The 19,262-nt window shown below is 36.8% G+C and overlaps 1 protein-coding gene across 5 annotated transcripts in view; it reads left to right on the top strand.

Moving 5' to 3' along the window:
• R3HCC1L (R3H domain and coiled-coil containing 1 like) overlaps nt 1-19,262 on the top strand; it is a 91,990-nt gene that overhangs the window by 5,424 nt on the left and 67,304 nt on the right. For all 5 annotated transcript variants that reach the window (XR_004385641.1, XM_032882744.1, XM_032882708.1 and 2 more), the window contains exon 2: nt 12,470-12,578. The gene's annotated coding sequence lies outside the window, so the exon portion shown is untranslated. The remainder of the gene's footprint in view (nt 1-12,469; nt 12,579-19,262) is intronic.

Raw genomic sequence — 19,262 nt, 5'->3', positions numbered from 1 at the left:
CAGCCCTCCCAGATAACAGTTTCAAACTCAGTGTGACCATCTTTCAGTACGTTCAGAATTTCCAGTGACTTTTTTGGTTTCTTGACTCTTCTAGTGTGAGAACCAGTGATTTATTAAGTACTGGAGTTGACAAGCCCCAGAAGCCATGTAGCTCTTGGTTTCTGCCACCAGTGTTGTCACATTTAGTGACATTGCTTTTCTTTCCCTTCTTGCCATAGTGTTTCTTTTTTGTGCTGTGCTTCTTGTTTGTTTCTTTGGGTAGCCTGAAACTTTTCTTTGCTTCTGACTCTTAAGTTCACAGTCAGGGAATTTATCTTTGACTTTATAATGTCACACAATTTTAATTTTTTAAGTATTATTACTATTATAAAATCAATATGTGCTCATTACAGAGGATTTGGGAAATATATCTTATTTTCACTGTTTGGAAGTAACTGTTAACATCTTGGATTATTTCCTTCCTTTCTGTTTTTTGTGTATGTGTATTAATGTAACACAAACACACTTAAATTGGAATCGCTTGTTATTGTGTGTAAATTTTGTATCCTGAGTAAAAAAAAAATAACGTTTTTATGAATAGTGTCTAGCACAGTTTCTAAACTAGCAGGAATTATATTCTGGGCAGTGGTCTTTATATTCATTTTGGGTGGGGAAATGAGAAGATGGGTTTGAATTCTGGCTTTACCATTGCCAAACTGAAAAGCAGGGCAAGTTGTAGGATATCTTTGGGCTTTCACCGTGGCAGCCGTCCAGCAAATTTTCTAAGGTATTTGATACAACAATTTGATGAAAATTAATCTTTTCCTTAGAAAATCACTCATACACAGATGAAGGCCTAGTCTGGTCAGTCTTTGAGATTCTCTCCTAGTTCTGCTACTGGATGGTCCCTGTGTTGAGGAATACAAAATAGAGCAGTCTCTGTGAGGGTTATTTGGACTTCAAGGAAGAGGAGGCTCTTGAAGGAAGTGATAGAGTAACAGACTGACTGGAGAGGGCAGAAGACAATTCCACACAGAGAGGAACGAGGAGAAGTTAGAAGCAAAAATGAGTGCAATATGTGAGTTAAGTGAGACAAAAAGGGAGTGTTAACAGTATGCACAAATGAAAGGTATGATTTTTACTGATGATGAGTAGTACAGAGATATGATTTGTTAGGTTTATAAGTGTGTGATAATGAGGAAGAATTAATGGAAGGCTTTGAAGGCTGGGCTGAAGAATGTAGATTTGGTCCTGTAGGTGATGGTACTTCTGTTGAAAGTCATATGATGAAAACAGTGAGAAAGGTTGTTCTGGCAGCTTTGTTGGATAACCTGTAGTGGAGAATGGCTGGAGAGTATTTCAGTAGGACAGTGGTGGGGTAATGGGGAAAGAAAACATGGTACTCTTATGGAGGAAGAACAGTAAGCATGGGGATGGAAGAGCTGGAAGAAATAAAACCTCAAAGTTTTGAGCCTGACCTTGCAAGTATATTGTGGTGTTATTGATAGTGACATTGGGAAAGGAGCTCAGATAGGTGTAGGGAGAAAGATAATGAGTTCGAGTGCTAATACAAGTTTTAGGTATTAGATAATTTGAGTGGTACTTAAAATCTGGTGCTTTAAAACTAAAGAACCTAAAAACGAATGCTCTTCTTTTTAAAATAATTTGTTTCTGAGACCATGCATTTATTTTAGCAAATAAATTTTCTTTGGAACTTGTCTTCTGAAACTAATTTCAGAACCAGTAGAGTCATACAAGAAAACCAGTCTCATTACTTGATGATCATATCCTTTGTCTTCAAAAGAGTATTTTCTAGCTTGATCACTCATCTTATTTACTGATTTCTAAGTGATATTTGACAGTTTCTGAAAATGCAGAGGCATAAAATTTATTATCACGGTGGATGTTTAAATGATTATAGTGTGGTTGCTGAGGACAACTTAAAAAGTCTGAAGCTGTGATAGCATCCTAAGTACCAGTGCACTCTGGTTAAGAGGGTAGGTTCTGGAATACCCAGGTTTGAATGATCTCTTTGATACATTAGTTATGTGTCTTGAGCAAGTTGTTTAATTTGTCTGGGTCTCTTTCCTCGTTTTTTTAAAATGGGTATGGTGATAATACTCCCTATTTCATAGGATTGTTGTCAGGATTAGCTCTTATATTTAGAACACTGCCTGGCAAATATTGAGTTCAGTAAATATTAGCTGTTTATTAGTGTCATAACAACCACTGCTATTGCTACCATCACTATGGTATTTATTTTGTTTGTTTTAAACATCAGTTATGTTCCTGTTCAGTTATGTCTCATCCAAGTGAAATGATAGACAGCTGGAGATAAAACTAGATCCCAAATAAAAGACATGAACTATAGAGAGATGTGTGTGTGTGTGTGTGTGTGTTTGGTTTTTGTTTTGTTTTATGGCCTAGGAGAAGAGTGGAAAAGACCAAGGGTGGAATATTGGTGAGTACTCATAGTAAGGGTTTGGGAGGCAGAAAAGGAGCTGGCAAAGGAGCAGGTGAAGATTGTTTAGATAAAGAAAGAAAACAAGAAGTGGGTCTGAGTATAGAGGTTATACCAGTCGGGATTAGATTTGGTTGCAGCTAAATAAAAGAGACTTAAACATCATAGAAATGTATTTCTTTTAATGTCAGGAAGTCCAAAAGTAGTCTAGGGCTGGTATGGTTGATTTGTCATGGTGCTGTTTTGTGCATGGATTCTGTTCTCTTCCAAAGTCATTTTATAGTCTAAGATAGTTACTGGAGCTCCAGCTGTTTCATTCACATTCCAACCATTAGGAAGAAGGAAGAAGAAAATACATCTCTTTCCCTTTAAGGATATTGACTGAAAGTTACATGTACCACTTCTGCCCGTATTCCATTGGTGAAAATTAGTCACTTAGCCACACCTTCATGCTGGAGGTGTTGGGATATATAGACTATTTCTAGTGGTCAGTGCCTGGGCACAAAGAACAGGAACAATGAGGATAGTCCAGGTATAGCTAGATGAAGAATATAGGGTCGATAAAAGAGTTAATTGTCTCTAGGACAGTTGGTCATTATTGGTAATCTTTGACAGAGTTTATATATAAATGTAAACAATTATAAAACCATTCTTGTCAGACTGTGTCAATAGTACTTTGTTTTTAGAGGGTAATCCTTCATGAGTCCTTGCTTTTAATAAGGATTATCAATCTCTTCTAAGGAAAAAACTTATGTGTATGTCTGTACATGTATGTGTGTATATATATACAAATACATAATGTGTGCGTGTGTTTTTAAGACTTTATTTATTTATTTGAGAGAGAGACAGAGAGAGCATGAGAGAGGGGAAGATCAGAGGGAGAAGCAGATGGTGGATGGTGTGGAGCCTGATGGTGGGACTCCATCCCGGCACTCTGGGATCATGACCCAAACCAAAGGCAGTCGCTCAGCCAACTGAGCCACCCAGGTGCCCAGCGTGTGTGTTTTTATATATTTCCTCATTTAACTTGGCATTGGCCTAAATTACTTCATATGACAACAATGTGCAGTAAAATTATATATATAATTTTATATAAATTTATATAAATTTTATGTATTTCTTTTTTGTAGTTTTAAGCCCATAATTTTACTTAGCTTTCCATCCACTCTCCAGTTTGGTTGTTTTGGGCAATGTTTTAATCCATCTCTGTCCTTTTATATTACTACCCTCTTTTACTGCTGTTATGCTGTTAATCGTACTTCCCCAAATAGATAAATGAGCAAATTTAATTAAATGTGTTATTTGCACTCTCCTAATCATTAATGAATTTGTAAGTAAGATCAGACCTACAATCTTTCTAGTATTACAATTACTGAATTCTGTCTATCCACTCAAATGGTGATTATTTGCTTTAAAATTTTTTTTATTTTTAAAGCTTCTATATTTTGCATGTTTGCGTTCTTTCAGTATTACGAATGTGAAGGTCTTCCTAAAAAAAGGGAAAAACTTTTTTTCCTGTAAGATTTTTCTTATTTCAATTGAAAATATTTTATTACGTATTTTTTGAGTGATGAACAATACATTTAAGAAATTCATCACTTGTTTTTTGTATCTTATCAACAGACATATAGTTTTAAAGTAGACAAGTTTTAAAAGTCAAATACTAAAAAAGGGATTTGTAACAAAATACAGTGAATCCCTATGCTCTGGTTTCCTCACTAAAGGTAACCACTTTTAGCTCCTTAAGCTATTTCTTCTGGCATTTATGTATCTCCATGTTTCAAAATAGTATATGTGCAGTGCTGTCTTTTTTCATTTTATATTGAGTCTCTATTATGGTAGAGAAAGCTGTACTGTTCTTAAACCACCATCACTACTACTGTTCCTCCTCTAGCTTTCCAATTTAGTTATAATATTTGGTTAAATGAGATAGTTGATGTTATGTTTACATTATTATGCCTGTGCAAATTTTACTTGCTGATAGGTCTGAAATAGTAGCCTCTCAGTGCATTTTTCCACAAGGTCAGTCATCGTTATCTGTCAGTTCTAATTTTCTTTCCTTTTAAAAAAATCTTTTGGCAACTTCTCTTTGGAGACCTTCATTGTCCTACCGTCTGGGCCTACTTCACAGCTCTTTTCCTGGGAAGATTTCTCTTTGTTATCTTTAGACTTTTCTCTCCTTTTCAGTCTGATTCCCAGTATTGTAACCCTTATCTTCCTTATTCTTCATTTACCCTCTTACTTAGAGCCCATCCTCTAGTAGTTGTGTTGGATGAAAAAGATGGTACTATGGCAGAGAGCATGGGGATGATAGCCTTCAACCTTCTTGACTCTGTCACATAGCTTCAGTCTGAATTGTTTGCCTTCTACTTTTGGTGCAATTTGCATCCTGGAATCCTGGAATGTCCATTCACCCACATCCCTTCACTTTTGTCTTGTGTTAGATACCCTGTTTTCCGTACATGCCTTTCTTTGCTTTGGTTTATTTCTTCATTTGGTGTTAGAGGGTGATGAGACCATCACCCCACTCTCTAGAATATCTCTTCAATCACAGTCTCCTTGAACAAAGAAGAATTGTTAATCTTACATAGTGGTTTTGTTGGGGGCAGTGGAGTTGTTTATCTTACATAGTGGTTTTGGGGAGGGTGGAGTTCAGGGACTGGAGGATTTTAAGAGGTGGAGGTGGGGGTTAACATCATCTGTAGAAGCATGGTTACTTGGGTGGTGCTGTGTTCATTGGTTGGCAGTAGGGAATGTGATTCTGTCCCTGACTGTTTGGCTTGTAAAAGTGCCTACTGGATTGAGTTGTCCTTACCAATTGCATGGATTTAAAACCGATACTCCTGGCAGTTTTCTATGGCTACAAAGAATCCGTCTTTTCTTGAATTTGTTAGAACTTTGAATTATCAGTCCTGTGGTAATTTTCTAAGAAGTATACATAGGAGGTAATTTTTTGAGCCTTTTCATGTCAAAGTGTCTTTTTTTTTTTTTTTCCCCCCTGTCCTCACATTTGTTGAATATAGTTTGGATGAGTGTAAAATGCTAGATTGGAAATGTTTTTCTTCTGAATTTTGAGGGTATAGTTTTTTTCTCCTTGTCTTCTATTGCTCTTGAGAAGTCCTCAGCAAACATGTGAACCCTCTTCTTTTGTTTGGACCTACTCCTTGGAAACTTGTTGAGTTTCTGCCTTTTTTCTGTAATAGTGTTGTGGCTTGGTTGGGGAGTCTTTGTCTATTTTTATGTAGTGCTGGGTATTTGTAGGTACTCAGAGGTCCTGGTAATCTACAACAGTTTGCAATTTGGGGGGAGCTGGTGTATGGGGATGGAGTAGGGAACAGTAGATCTTAGCTGTTGATGTGTTCGCTTCATCACCCTGTTTGAAAGACCTCTGCACTTTTAGTCAGCCCATAAACCATAGATCATCCCTTCTACTTCTAAGTTCTGCAGAGATAACCTAAAGCTTTCCTTCAAGGGGTAGAAGGGGGACCTAGGGTTCAACTGCTCCTCAGATAGTCTCCATTTCACTTCCAGTTCTGGAGGTGTGCTGGCAGTTCCTGACCCTTGTGTGGGTTTCTGGCTGTAAATTGGGTTGGGTCTCTGCTTTTTCGACTTCTGGATTGGGATTTGGCTTCCCAGGGACCTGCTATATAAATACCTGTATATGTTCCAACTTCCAATGTTGTGTTACTCTTTTCTCCTCTTTCCATCCTTGTTGATTTGTATGTTAAAAAACAAATTTTTATATTAGTAGGATTTTGTAAAGATGCAAATTTATACGTGTATGTCCATTCCACTCTTAACCCACAGGGCTGAAAGGATTTAATAAGACTAACTGTAACATTTTTATGTGAAATGATACTACATAATCATTATAATTTTAATAAATGAAAGGCAAGTAACAGCATATGGTGCTCAAAAATAATAACTAAATATGGGTCTGCAGAGAGGGTACTGTTACAGAAAAGGAAAAATGTCATGCCTCCCTTGATTGTGGGCTGTCCCTTTACTTTCTACAAATAATTTTTGGAAAAAACATAAAAATGATTCATCTTCATTACAAGAAACCTAGCAAATACTGATAAGTATGAGAAAGAAAATAAGAATCACTTCGATTCCCCTGCTAACCACTGTTAACTGTTCAGTGTGTGTTTACTAGTCTTTTCTGTGCATTTACTAATGTATTTGTGCAAGTATGTTTAAATGAAACATGTATTATTTTACTTCCCCCTCTCCTTTTTTTCCCCACCATAAATGTCTCTCTCTCTCTTTTTTTAAATTAAAGATTCCATTTATTTATTTGGCAGAGAGAGCCACAGCTGCTTGTGTTGAGGGAACACAAACAGGAGGAGTCGGGGAGGGAGAAGCAGGCTTCCCACTGAGCAGGGAGTAGTCCAGTGCAGGGTTTCATTCCAGGACCCCGGGATCATGACCTGAACTGAAGGCAGACGCTTAACAAGACTGAGCCATCCATGTGCCTCAATGTATATATCTCTTAAGAGGATTTTTTTGTGTGCAGGATTTAGAGATAATATTAACAACATCTAATAGCTGTCATTTATTGGATCACAGATTATGTGCCAGGTTCTGTGCTAACATCTTTTTTTTTTTCTGTTTAATTTATGTTGATGTAATTTCAGACTGTAGGAGAGTTATAAGAATACAAAAAATTTACCCAGATATCTCAAACATGAACACTTCTGTACATTTCCCTTTTCTCTGCCTCCCTCCCTTTCTCCTCTTCCTCCTTCTCATTTCTCTGCCTCTCCCTTTCTCCCTCTATATATACACACTCTGTATATCTATTTCTTGAACTATTTGAGTAAGTTGCAGGCCTATTTCCCTGAATACCTATACTTCAAAGTGCATTTTCTAAAAATAAGGATATTCTTCTAAGTAACCACATTGCAGTTGTCAAAATCAGGAAATTATCATTGATTTAATATTATTATCTAATCTACAGACTTGTTCAAATTTCAGCCCTTGTCCCAATGATGTGTTTTCATAGCAAAAGAAAATTCTGGATCATGGTGTGCATTCCAATGGTCATATCTCTTTAGTTTCCTTTAATCGGGGACATTTCCTCAGTCTGGTGGGTTTTTTTTTTTTTTTTTTCATGACATTGACATTTTTGAAGAATTCAGGCCACTTATTTTGTAGAATGCCTCTAATTTGGGCTTATCTGATGTTTTCTCATGATTGGATTTAGGTTATCCATTTTTGGCAGGAGCATCATAGAAATAAAGTTACGCTTCTCAGTGCATCATGTCAGGAGGTGTAGGTTGTTGAATTACTGGTAAAGTGATCTTGGATCACTTCATTAAAAATCCATCCTATTTCATGCATTTAAAAAAAAAAACCAACCTGTTTTTTTTTTTTCCCCAAGTTTTTTGAAAGGTAGTGCCTGCTGGGTTTTCCAGTGTAGTTAAAGATTCTTCCTTTTGTAATTTTTTTGGTGGTAAAATATACATAACAACATTTACCATTTTAGCTATTTTTATGTGTATAGTGGGATTAAGTACATTCACTTTTTTTTTTTTAGAGAGTGAGTGTTCACTTTTGTGCACATGTGAGCAGGGGTGGGGGAGTGAGGAGCAGAAGGAGAAAGAGAATCTCAAGCAGACTTCATGCCAGTGCAGAGCTGGATGCGGGGTGGGGGAGGGCTTGATCTCATGACATAAGAGTCAGACACACAACTGACTGAGCCACCCAGGCACCCCCACATTTTATTTGTAATTCTGAAGTATCTTTGAAAAAAGTTTGAGACTTTATGAATGTCTTGTTACTTCTTAAACTTTTATTCACCAATTTTAGTATCAATCAGTGATTTCTGCCTGAGTCATTTTCATGAAGGGTCCTAAATGGTGTTTAATTCTGCCATTTTTTTTCTATTATTTATTTGTTTTGTTGCTGTCCCTGAGTTGGCCAGTGGGAGCCGCTTCAAACCAATTTGTCTCCTTTTGGCTTACCCTTCTCATTCTTTGAGTACTGCCTTACTTTTTATCACAACAAAATGTTTGGACTCATCTTGTACTTTCCCATCTTGAGCCCTGGAATGAATTATTTCTTTAAGGAGCTCTGAAAGGTACCTTTTAGTAGAGAATGGTTTTAAAAGCCATGATCTGGATTCTTGATGCCCTCGTTACTACTGGGTAACATTGCTCCAGGCCCTCTTGGCAGACATCTAGGACATAGATGTGTGTGGTGTATGTGTGTACATGCACACACACTCAGTACATCTTCATCTGTCTACTGAAAGCACGGAGTTTATGCTGCTACCTCTGATCCTAGCCACTACTGCGGGGTTTATTCTGTTCTTCCTTCATTCTGTACCCTTTTCCATCAGTGAGAAACCTAGCCTTATTATTTGTATTTTTACTTATTGGCTCAATCCTAGAATATCAGAAAATAGATTAAGAATCGCTTACTCATGCCACTATTTAAAAGATACTTACTGGGGTGCCTGGGTGGCTCAGTGGGTTAAGCCTCTGCCTTTGGCTCAGGTCATGATCTCGGGGTCCTGGGACCAAGCCCCAAGTTGGGCTCTCTGCTCAGCGGGAAGCCTGCTTCCTCCTCTCTCTCTGCCTGCCTCTCTGCCTACTTGTGATCTCTGTCGGTCAAATAAATAAATAAAATCTTAAAAAAAAAAAGATACCTACTAAGGAGAGTTCTATACTTATAGATCTATATATCGATATATCTATCTTAATTTGACACAGAGAGTACAAGTAGGCAGAGCAGCAGGTGGAGAGGGAGAAGCTGGCTCTCTGCTGAGCGGGGAGCCGGACGGGGGGCTTGATCCCAGGACCCCGAGATCACGACCCGAGCCGAAGGCAGCCGCTTAACTGACTGAGCCACCCAGGCGCCCCAGGAGAGTTCAATATTTGTTGATAGGTTTTCCTTTAGCCTAAAGATATGTAGTCTAAATCGCCACAGTCAAATAGCGTAGCTACTCTCCATGAACTGTGTTATAAGTGTAAAATATACACTAAATTTCGAAAACTTAACCATGAAATAAGGAATTCAAATATATCATTAGTGTTTTAGTATTATCTTTATGTTGATTATACCTAAAATATTGAGATATTTTAAGATACTTAGATAAGATATATTAATAAAATTAATTCTACCTATTTTATTTTAATGTGGCTACTGGAAAATACTAAAGTACCTATGTGGCTCCCATTATGTTTCCTTTGGACAGTGCTGATCTAAAAACCATGTTTAAAAGTTACTTGGATTAGTTTTCTCTCTCCAGTATTCTTCCTTCCCTCACATGGTTATGTTAGTCATTTGAAATATAGTTCGGTTCTATTTTTATTTAAGTTTTTCTCCCTGTCCTAATTGATCTTCCTTATTTTTGGGTATGTGAAACATTAACATGGTTTCAAAAGTCAGAATTGTACAAAAAATACATACTCAGAGTAGTGTCACCCTTCTTTTTCCCTTACCACCTGTTTGCACCCACCGTCTAATAGATAGCCAGCTTCATCATTCTCTGAATTATCCTTACTGTGTGTTTTTCCCCCAAGAATGATACATGTATATTTTGTTATTTCCTCTTCTTTTTTACACAAAAGGTGCATATTATAGATAACTCTTTTATATTTTGGTTTCCTCATTTAACACAATATATTTTGGAATTCATTCCATATCAACTTATAGACTCACATTCCCTCTCTGTCTTTTCCTCCTTCTGACAGTTGTATAGTATTACCCTATTGTTAGGATGGTAACCATTCTTTTATACTGTTTCCAATATTTTGCATTTGCAAACTGCTGCAGAGACTAACCTGGTCCTGCATATTTTTGTATGTTGGAAATAAATGTTTGGGTAGATTCCTAAGATGGGATGGTTGGGTCAGAAGTTTAAAAGCTTGTATAATTTTCATAAATATTACTAAATACACTTCTTTGGGGGTTGTACAAATGTGAATTCTTACCAGCGGTGTATGAGAGTGTTCATTTCCCCACAACCTTATCATCAGAGTGTGTTAATACTTCTTAATTTTTGCTGACCTTATAGGTAAGAAGTATCTCCATATAGTTTTAATGTTTTTGTTTGTAGTAAGGCTGAACATCTTCTCATGTGTATAAAGGTCATTGAAATACTTTTTTTTTTTTATAATTTTATTTTTTATAAACATATATATATATATTTTTTTTCCCCCAGGGGTACAGGTCTGTGAATCTCCACGTTTACAAACTTCACAGCACTCACCATAGCACATACCCTACCCAATGTCCATAACCCCCCCCCAACCCCCCTCTGCCCAGCAAACCTCAGTTTGTTTTGTGAGATTAAGAGTCACTTATGGTTTGTCTCCCTCCCTGAAATACTTTTTTTATGTGAATTGTCTTGTGTCTTTTTATTAATTTCTCTATTAGGGTTTTTTCTCCCTCCGTTTTTAAGAGTTCTTTATTTTAGGGATATTAGCTCTTTCTGAGTTGTATATGTTACAGATATTTTCTCTCAGTTTGTCAGTTGTCTTTTGACACATTGCATGTCTGTATGTTTAGGCTTTTATTTTATCTAGTTTAATTTTTCAGTCTTTTGTTGCATCTGAATTTTGGGTTATAGTTGGAATACCTTTCCCTTTCCCCCAGGTAGAGAAGAATTTACTTACTTTCTTCTAGTATTTGTATTATTTTAGTTATTTCATTTAGATCCCTGCTCCATTTAGAGTTTTTAAAATGAATATTATACAAGTTTAATAATTTTTTCCAAATGCTAATTAGTTACCCTGGCTATTTTTTCTTTAAAAAGTCCAATTTTGCCCCAGTGTTTTGAGATGCCCCCTTTAGCATACATTAAATTTCCATTGAGTTTATTTCTGGACTTCCTACTCTTTTCACTATCTATTTCTGTACCATTATCACTCTTTTAATTATAGAGGCTTGATAATCTATCGAGAGATAGCTTTTAACGTTTCTAATGCTTCATTGGCTGGTCTTACATCTTTATTTTTCTGTCGAGCTTTAGGAATCAGCTGTCTATCTCCATAAGAGAGTTTGCTCAAGTGAGATTTTTATTGGGATTATGTTAAATTCATAACTTGCTTGAGGGAGAACTGACATCTTTATGATGTTGAATTGTGTTGAATCCATTTGTTTAAATCTACTTTTGTGTCTCAGGATTGTTTCAAGATTTTTATATTGGTTTTGTACCCTTCTTGTTAAATTTTCCATTTTTAAAAAACTCAATATGTTTGTAGGTCTTTATATCAATATTTATAGAGCTACATTATTCTTTCTAATGGCTATTTTTCTATAGTTTAGATGTACCATAATTTATTTAACCTTGCCCTTATGGGTGCACAGTAAAGTTCTTTATAATTTTTCACAATTACAAATAGTTCTGGAATAAGTATTCTGGTAGAAGTTCATTATCTGAAATTTGTTAAAATGCTTTATACGTTAATAAAACGTATACCTCCACTAACAATGTGTGAACTTTATTCAGTATCCGTTGACCAAAACAGGACCTTATTGCTCTATTTTTTAATCTTTGTCAGTTTGATGGACAAAAAAAATATTTTGCATTTCTCTGCTAACTGATGTGCTTTATTTTTTCTTTGCTATTTTATCTTTTATCCATCCAACCATCCATTCAGTGTATTCTTACTGAGTATCCGCCATGTGCCATCCTGTAAGTTAGAACTGTAATAATGACTAGAGCTTGATCATCTTTTTGTGTTTTTCATCATTTGTATTATTTTGTTTTTTATCTGTCTGTCTCTCTCTCTCTTTAATGGCAGTTAATAGGCACTTCTGCCCCCTCAGATTAGTTCTCAGAGGACTGAGAATGAGAAAATACGACATTTTTTATTCTTTTTGGTTGATGGGCTTCTAAGAAATATTTCTGTCATTTGTGTTTATTTTCATTGCACATTCTATGGTAGATTAATGACTGTGTTATGCTCTTAGTATTCACAAAATGAGATAATGAAAGTTAACTGCATAGACTAGTGTCAGAGAAGTGATAATTATGTTATTTTTATAAAAATAACTTTTATTATTATTATTTTCCAGGTGAAACTGCTGTTTATCAGAAGGAAAGCTTTGTGCTGTTTGCCTTTAGACACAATCTATCTGCATGTTCTAGAATTTTATTATTCAGAAAATAAATGTCATTTATTTGGTAAGTCAGTTAACTCTGATTTCTGCAAATATTATAGAAATATTGTTTATTTACTCTAAATATTTGTTTGCTTGCTTATATTTTTTTTTCTTTAGTGTCATTTTATTTGTAACTCTCATGTAAAACAAGTTTGAGAGTGGCAATTTCCTGAAGGACTAAGGGTCTCTTAAAGATTTTCTTCTCTTCACTCCTAATTTTGGTGTTTGTTGTAAAGAGAACGGGCTGGTTAAATATTAGTTCTCAAAGCTGAAATCCTAGCTTTGTTCTTTTTAGTGTGTTTCCACCATAAGAACCGAGAATTGACATCCTTCCTGTCAAGCTCTAGAGCTTCCGTCCGGTTTATACAGGCAGCAGTAAAGAACCTCTGTTATTGTATGGGGTTGGAAGAACTGATTCAGCAAGAATAGACAGTCAGTTATATCTTCAGTATGGCATAATGAAGCAGAATGAAGAATGCTATCAAAGAAATTAGAAATGAAAAATAATGAGGTATATAGTGATTTTAATTGTTTACTATTACACTAAAGGTTTTTTTTTTAATTAAGTTTTTTTTCCCCAGGAAGACATAGTAAGTTGATATGATCACTGCTTTATAAGAGGCTCTTCTTACCTACATTCTCTTAATGATCTTTTCAGTCTGTTCCAGCTTCTGATTCTTTTTTTTTTTTTTTTTTTAAGATTTTATTTATTTAGGGACGCCTGGGTGGCTCAGTAGGTTGAGCTGCTGCCTTCGGCTCAGGTCATGATCCCAGGGTCCTGGGATCGAGTCCCACATCGGGCTCCTTGCTCAGCAGGGAGCCTGCTTCTCTCTCTGCCTCTACCTGCTGCTCTGCCTGCTTGTGTTCTCCGCCCCCGATGAATAAATAAATAAATGAAATCTTTTAAAAAAAAAGATTTCATTTATTTATTTGACAGGAATGTCAAGTAGGCAGGCAGACAGGCAGAGAGAGAGGGGGAAGCAGGCTCCCCGCTGAGCAGAGAACCTGATGTGGGGCTTGATCCCAGGACCCTGGGATCATGACCTGAGCTGAAGGCAGAGGCTTTAACTCACTCAGCCACCCAGGTGCCCCTCCAGCTTCTGATTCTTATGTGTCACCAGTGTTTACTGGAAAGCTGATATGTAGGGTGAAGGCTTTAGTGGTATCGAGAGGGTCAGTCATAGCAAATGTCAGAAGGTTATCATACTTGGGTGCTGCTGAAGCATGTGGCAAAAAATTGGAAACTAATGAAGTGATAGAGGTGACTTGCTGAATTTTCTATTAAATGGTTTTACACAGCAATATATAATGAAAAGTAAATATTGACGTTGACAGCTGAGCTTAAAGTATTCTCAGATAAAATCTAAGGATGAGGAGCCACAGCTACAGAAAAAAAAGGAAAGAAGATTTTCCATTCATATCTTTTTTGGTGGTCTCTTTGCTTTTGTTAGTATCAGAAAGCTGACTTCTGATGTTCTTGTAGTGTGTGTATGGCTTGTGTGAGTAAAGGCATGGGATTTCATTGTGCATGAGTCTGAAACGGCCCTGATCTGAGAGCATACCAAAGTGAGTTTTAATCTTGGTTATTTAAAATCTCCTTGTACCTGTCTTATTAGGAGTATTATTTTTTTTAAGAAGAAACTAATTTGCAACTGGCTATAAAGAGTGACATTGTGTCCGGGAAAATGCTGTACTAACACACTGCGTTGTCCCACAAGAGTACTTGCCAAGTCCCTGAACGCAGTGCTAACGATCTGTAATGGCCTGTGAATTGTTGGGCAGCAGTTGGGGAAGACGGCCAGCAGTGTGAGGTGGTTGTGTATAAGTTGTGGGGAGGGGAACAATGAGAGAAGAGCAGAGCAACTCAGGTTCTGTGGGCAGTTTGAATGGAAGCTGTTGTTAGCTCTGCTAAAATGTCTGTGAACAGCCAGAGTGTGGGGGCCTTTGGTGGAAAAGAAAATCGGGTATTTCACGTTTCCTTTTCGGGTGTCATTGTTTCATTCTGTCATCAAAACTGTAAGGCTGTGTGTTCTATTGATGAGAGTATGGATTGGATAGATTTTAAAAATTTGAAAACACTAGAAATACCACTTCATGCCAGGAAATGAGATTATAAAAGTCCAAGTGATACGGATAGTACTTATCTTTTCTAGGAATTATTGTAATGGTAGTAAGGCCGGTTTTCATAATCTAGATCCAGAATGACTGGGCCTTTATCTCAGACAAATGTATCCTGTTATTTATTTATATATTAGATTTTATATACACATACCATCAAGTGGTGGTGTTTTAGAAACACTTGGCCAGCTAGAACAGTCTTCATTGGAACAAGGCATACGTTTCTGAGTATTTCTATTTATTTATTTATTTATTATTTATTTATTTTTTTTAAGATTTTATTTATTTGTCAGAGAGAGAGAGAGCGTGAGAGAGCACAGGCAGAGTGACAGGCGGAGGGAGAAGCAGGCTCCCCGGCGAGCAAGGAGCCTGATGCGGGACTCGACCCCAGGACGCTGGGATCATGACCTGAGCTGAAGGCAGCCGCTTAACCAACTGAGCCACCCAGGTGTCCCTCTGAGTATTTCTAGATTGTGGAATAGAATTCAATGTGGGTCAAGTTATGGTTCAATATGGTTCAGCCTTTGGCTCTAGCTAGACTAGTTTCTTTAACTGTCTCCACGGTAACATTCTTTGACTTACTGCCTCTTCATATTAGTTAGGCTGTTCCTTCTTGGAATATCTCCCTCTGATTCTCTTTCTGTAAACCAGCCTATAAAGGCCTACCTCCTATTTCACCTACTTTATGACATCTTCAACCATTATAGGCGCTTACTGATATTTCTCTTTCTGGGTTTTTATCATTTACTGCTTTTGTCTCTATTTGGCTATCATATATTACCTTAACATTTTTTGAAAAAAATTTTTTACCTTCCCAATTAGGGAGGGACAACTTAAAGGGGAGGTTACATTATTCATGTGGTTCAGACCATGTTACATTATTGTAGTCTTACTTTACAATCTCCACTGTCCCGGCACAGTGCGGTATCTGCACTTAATAAATATTTGTTTGACTCCGAGAAAATGCCATTACCTATTGTTAGCTTTTCCAATCTTTAACATTTATCTTTCTTTTTATATCATAAGAATAATAGATTAAAATGCAGTTTAAGTACCTGAGTCATGTTTGTTCGGTACACTACTTCTTGGAAAGTCTTCTGCAGTGTTTGATACAGGCTTCCTGATTTTTAAAGGAGCGTTGCTCTGAAGTTACTATATTCTAAGGTAATTACATATTTGTTTTTCTTGAATCTCTAATAAGTAAACCTTCAATCTGCATATAAGAAAAGCTCTTATTTGTTAATTTTCTAATGTTTTCTTTGCCTGCTTTGAAATGAAACTTCTTTTGGTTTTTCAGATTCTTACCAGCCACATTTGGCCTTCACACTTGCTAGCATAGCCACAAGGAGGGAAGAGAGAGGGGCCGAGTTGTGACTGTATCTCTAACACAGGGATTCCACCACCTTTGCACTTACTCTGCTATTGCTATTGTACTTTTTTTTTAATTAAGATTTTACTTATTTATTTGACAGACAGAGATCACAGGTAGGCAGAGAGGCAGGCAGAGAGAGGGGGAAGCAGGCTCCCCGCTGAGCAGAGAGCCCAATGTGGGGCTCGATCCCAGGACCCTGGGATCACGACCTGAGCTGAAGGCAGAGGCTCTAACCCACTGAGCCACCCAGGGGCCCCTTGTTTCGTTTTTAAGGGTCTTCTCTGCTATCTGTTGTTTTACCCCAATTTATTTATTTATTTATTTTAGAGAACGAGTGCCCATGAGCTGGAGGAGGGACAGAGGGAGACAAGCAGACTCCCTTTTGAGCAGAGAGCCTGACATGAGGCTCAATCCCGAGATCATGACTTGAGCCAAAACTGGACATTTAGCTGACTTAGCCACCCAGGCACCCCTACTCCAGTTTTAGAAGGCATATATTCTAGTCTACCACAGTAGTTAAGGGACTTTGGAGTCCTAACCAACACTTGGAAGCTATGTGATTGTAAGTAACTTAAGTTTCAGATTTCTCATCTGTAAAATTGAGGTAATAATCATAGTTACGTCTTCGTATGTAGTCGGGAGCAAGTGAGGTAATATATATAACAGCACAGATTAAGCCTAGTGGTTTCTACTTTGAAAATTTACTGGGTGGCTTATTAGCTTTAGTCTTAATAGCTTTAGTCTCTCCCTAAAAGGAGAGAAAGATCAAGTTTAATGCATGTCAAGTTTGAGGTACAGTCCTAAAGTCTTGTCCATTTCAACTCTCTCGCTTGTCAGCTGTAGGATATTGGAGTGAAACCCAGGATGGACCCAGGAGAGGAACTGATTTCTAAGAAGTCTGGAAATACAGACCAACCTCCAGATGTCTGCTGAGGGAAAGAAGTTTAGGAGGGAGTTTTTCCTTTCTCTTTTCCCTGGGTACATATGCGGAGTAGGAAGCGGAGCTTTCTCTCCACCATTCTCTCTTACATGTTACATTACTGCTGTTCAGTTATAGTAAGGTTTCAGTCTGACTGCCTTTTGAGGTGGTCATTAATAGGTGCACTAATGCACTAACATTAAACTTCAGACAGTTAAGTTGGTGAACTATGGGGTTACCATGTCAGTGGAGTGTGAAAGAGACTAAGCTTCGGACTGTTTCCCAGCCTATAAAGCGTGAAATCAGTTGGTGCCGATGCATGGCGACTCTCGCCACTGGAGTGTAAAATAACTTGAGGACATGAATTGTGTTTCGTTGTGAGGAAAACCTTTTCATGCCATAGTGTGTTTATGTATTTTGGTGCCCCTACGATCCTATTGGAATCATATATACAGTTTCATTATCTTGATAATCAGATTTTTCATGAAATATTCTTCCAGTTATGTGAACTGTATTCTTGTGCAACTGCATGCAGAGAGGCAAAGGCTATAAATCTCTAACACAGACTAATGCTAATATACTGTAGCTGTTATATCCTGTTGAAGGTTACATCTGAAAATACCATCTTCAGTAGGTATTTGATGTACAAGTTTCTTCTGTTTTTAGACTGATTTGAAAGTGCGCTCTACATTCTGCCCTGAAGCTTCCTCCAGTCTAAGATTTGTGTTAGCACTTTCATTGGTTGCTGTTCCCGTGTTCATATGTGCCTCTGGAGAAAGGGAAGTATGGAAAGAAGGCTAATGTTTTCAAATGGTTGGGGGAGTTGGTAGGAAGAAGTATAGAGATTATTCTTAAGGGGAATAGAAGAGAGGGAGTTCCTCTCCTGACACCTGGTGAGATTCTTCACCATATGGCTCTGAGGGTGAGGCAAGGTGAATGAGGAAGTTTCAGAGACAATAGTGAGTTATTATTGTCAGCACTTTTAAGGCTGGAAGGTTATTGGAAATAGGCATGCCATGAAAGCATTAAAGTTCTTTCATTCTTATCCTCTTTGGTTTTCGTGTTTTACTGCAGTGGTCTTTGAACTCTGTTTGGTTGCTTTTGTATTTATACAGAAGCAGATTTGTGAATATTTATGAATTAATACATTATTGTAAGAGACCTTCCTGCTGAATATCAAGCAGTGTATTTTAACAGTTAAATGCAGGAACTTTGAAATCCTAACTGGTGCTCAAAACTGTGTGATCTTGAATTATTTAAGCTTCAGGTTTCTCGTTTGTAAAACTGGGGTAGTAATAACCACCTCATAGTATTATAGTTGGAATCAAATGAGATCTTATATATATATATATATATATATATATAATATATGTATATATGTGTATGTGTGTGTGTATGTATATATGTAAGGTAATTACATATATATACATATATGTACATATAATATACAAATTATATATAATTAATAATTATATATACATATGTATATGTATATATATATAAACATTTAGCATAGTCCCGGTCACATGGTAAATACTCATTAAATGATAGTTGGTTATTTTTTTCCTCTTTTTCTTCCTCTGCTACTACTCTTGGTACTACTTTACCACTTCTTCAGTTTTTCTTATAGGACCTAAACTTTAATGAAACAGAAAACATAATTAGATATGGTTCACAGCAGATTTTGAAAAATAATGTCATTGTTCTCTTAGACATTGCTTACTAGATCTTAACCAGATAGAAACTCTGTAAAAAGACTTTTTTCATGAAAGGAAAGGATTGTTATGTTGACTTAAGATAGCCTTGCAAATGAATATAAAAAATTATTTAAAAATGTATTTGGTTAATGGAAATTAAACAGCCTTTCTTGAACTTAAGGAGTGTATAGAAATAAGAGTTCAAAGTATTGTCATTTCTTATTACTCACTTATACAAGCTGCTTTTTCTGAAGAAGTGCCTTTTTAAAAAATTCTTAGGAGAAGTGTTTTGTCTGGTGTTAAGAATAGTCATAGTAGAGTTCTTGTCCCATGTATGAAGCACTTTTTTTGTGGGAATGGGATGGAAAAGTCTTCCTGTTCGTTTATACTAATGGAGATGAGCACTAGTGTGGATAATATATTTGGTTTTGTTCTGCATTATGTGATTATTTTTGCATCACGATTAGCTTCCTGATTAAACTTTGTTCATTTCCGGAGCACATATGGGGTGAAAAACTGGGTAAGGCAATATGATGAGGATAAGACTACTAGTTCTTGTTGATACGAGACCTGGGTTCTCATCTCCGTTCTTACTCACAT

The sequence above is a fragment of the Lontra canadensis genome, unplaced genomic scaffold (genome assembly GCF_010015895.1).
Source record: "Lontra canadensis isolate GAN:19392208 unplaced genomic scaffold, GSC_riverotter_1.0 scaffold3, whole genome shotgun sequence".
Lineage (NCBI taxonomy): Eukaryota > Metazoa > Chordata > Mammalia > Carnivora > Mustelidae > Lontra > Lontra canadensis.
Note: the sequence above shows the minus strand (reverse complement) of the source record. Positions and strands in the feature narration are given on the sequence as shown.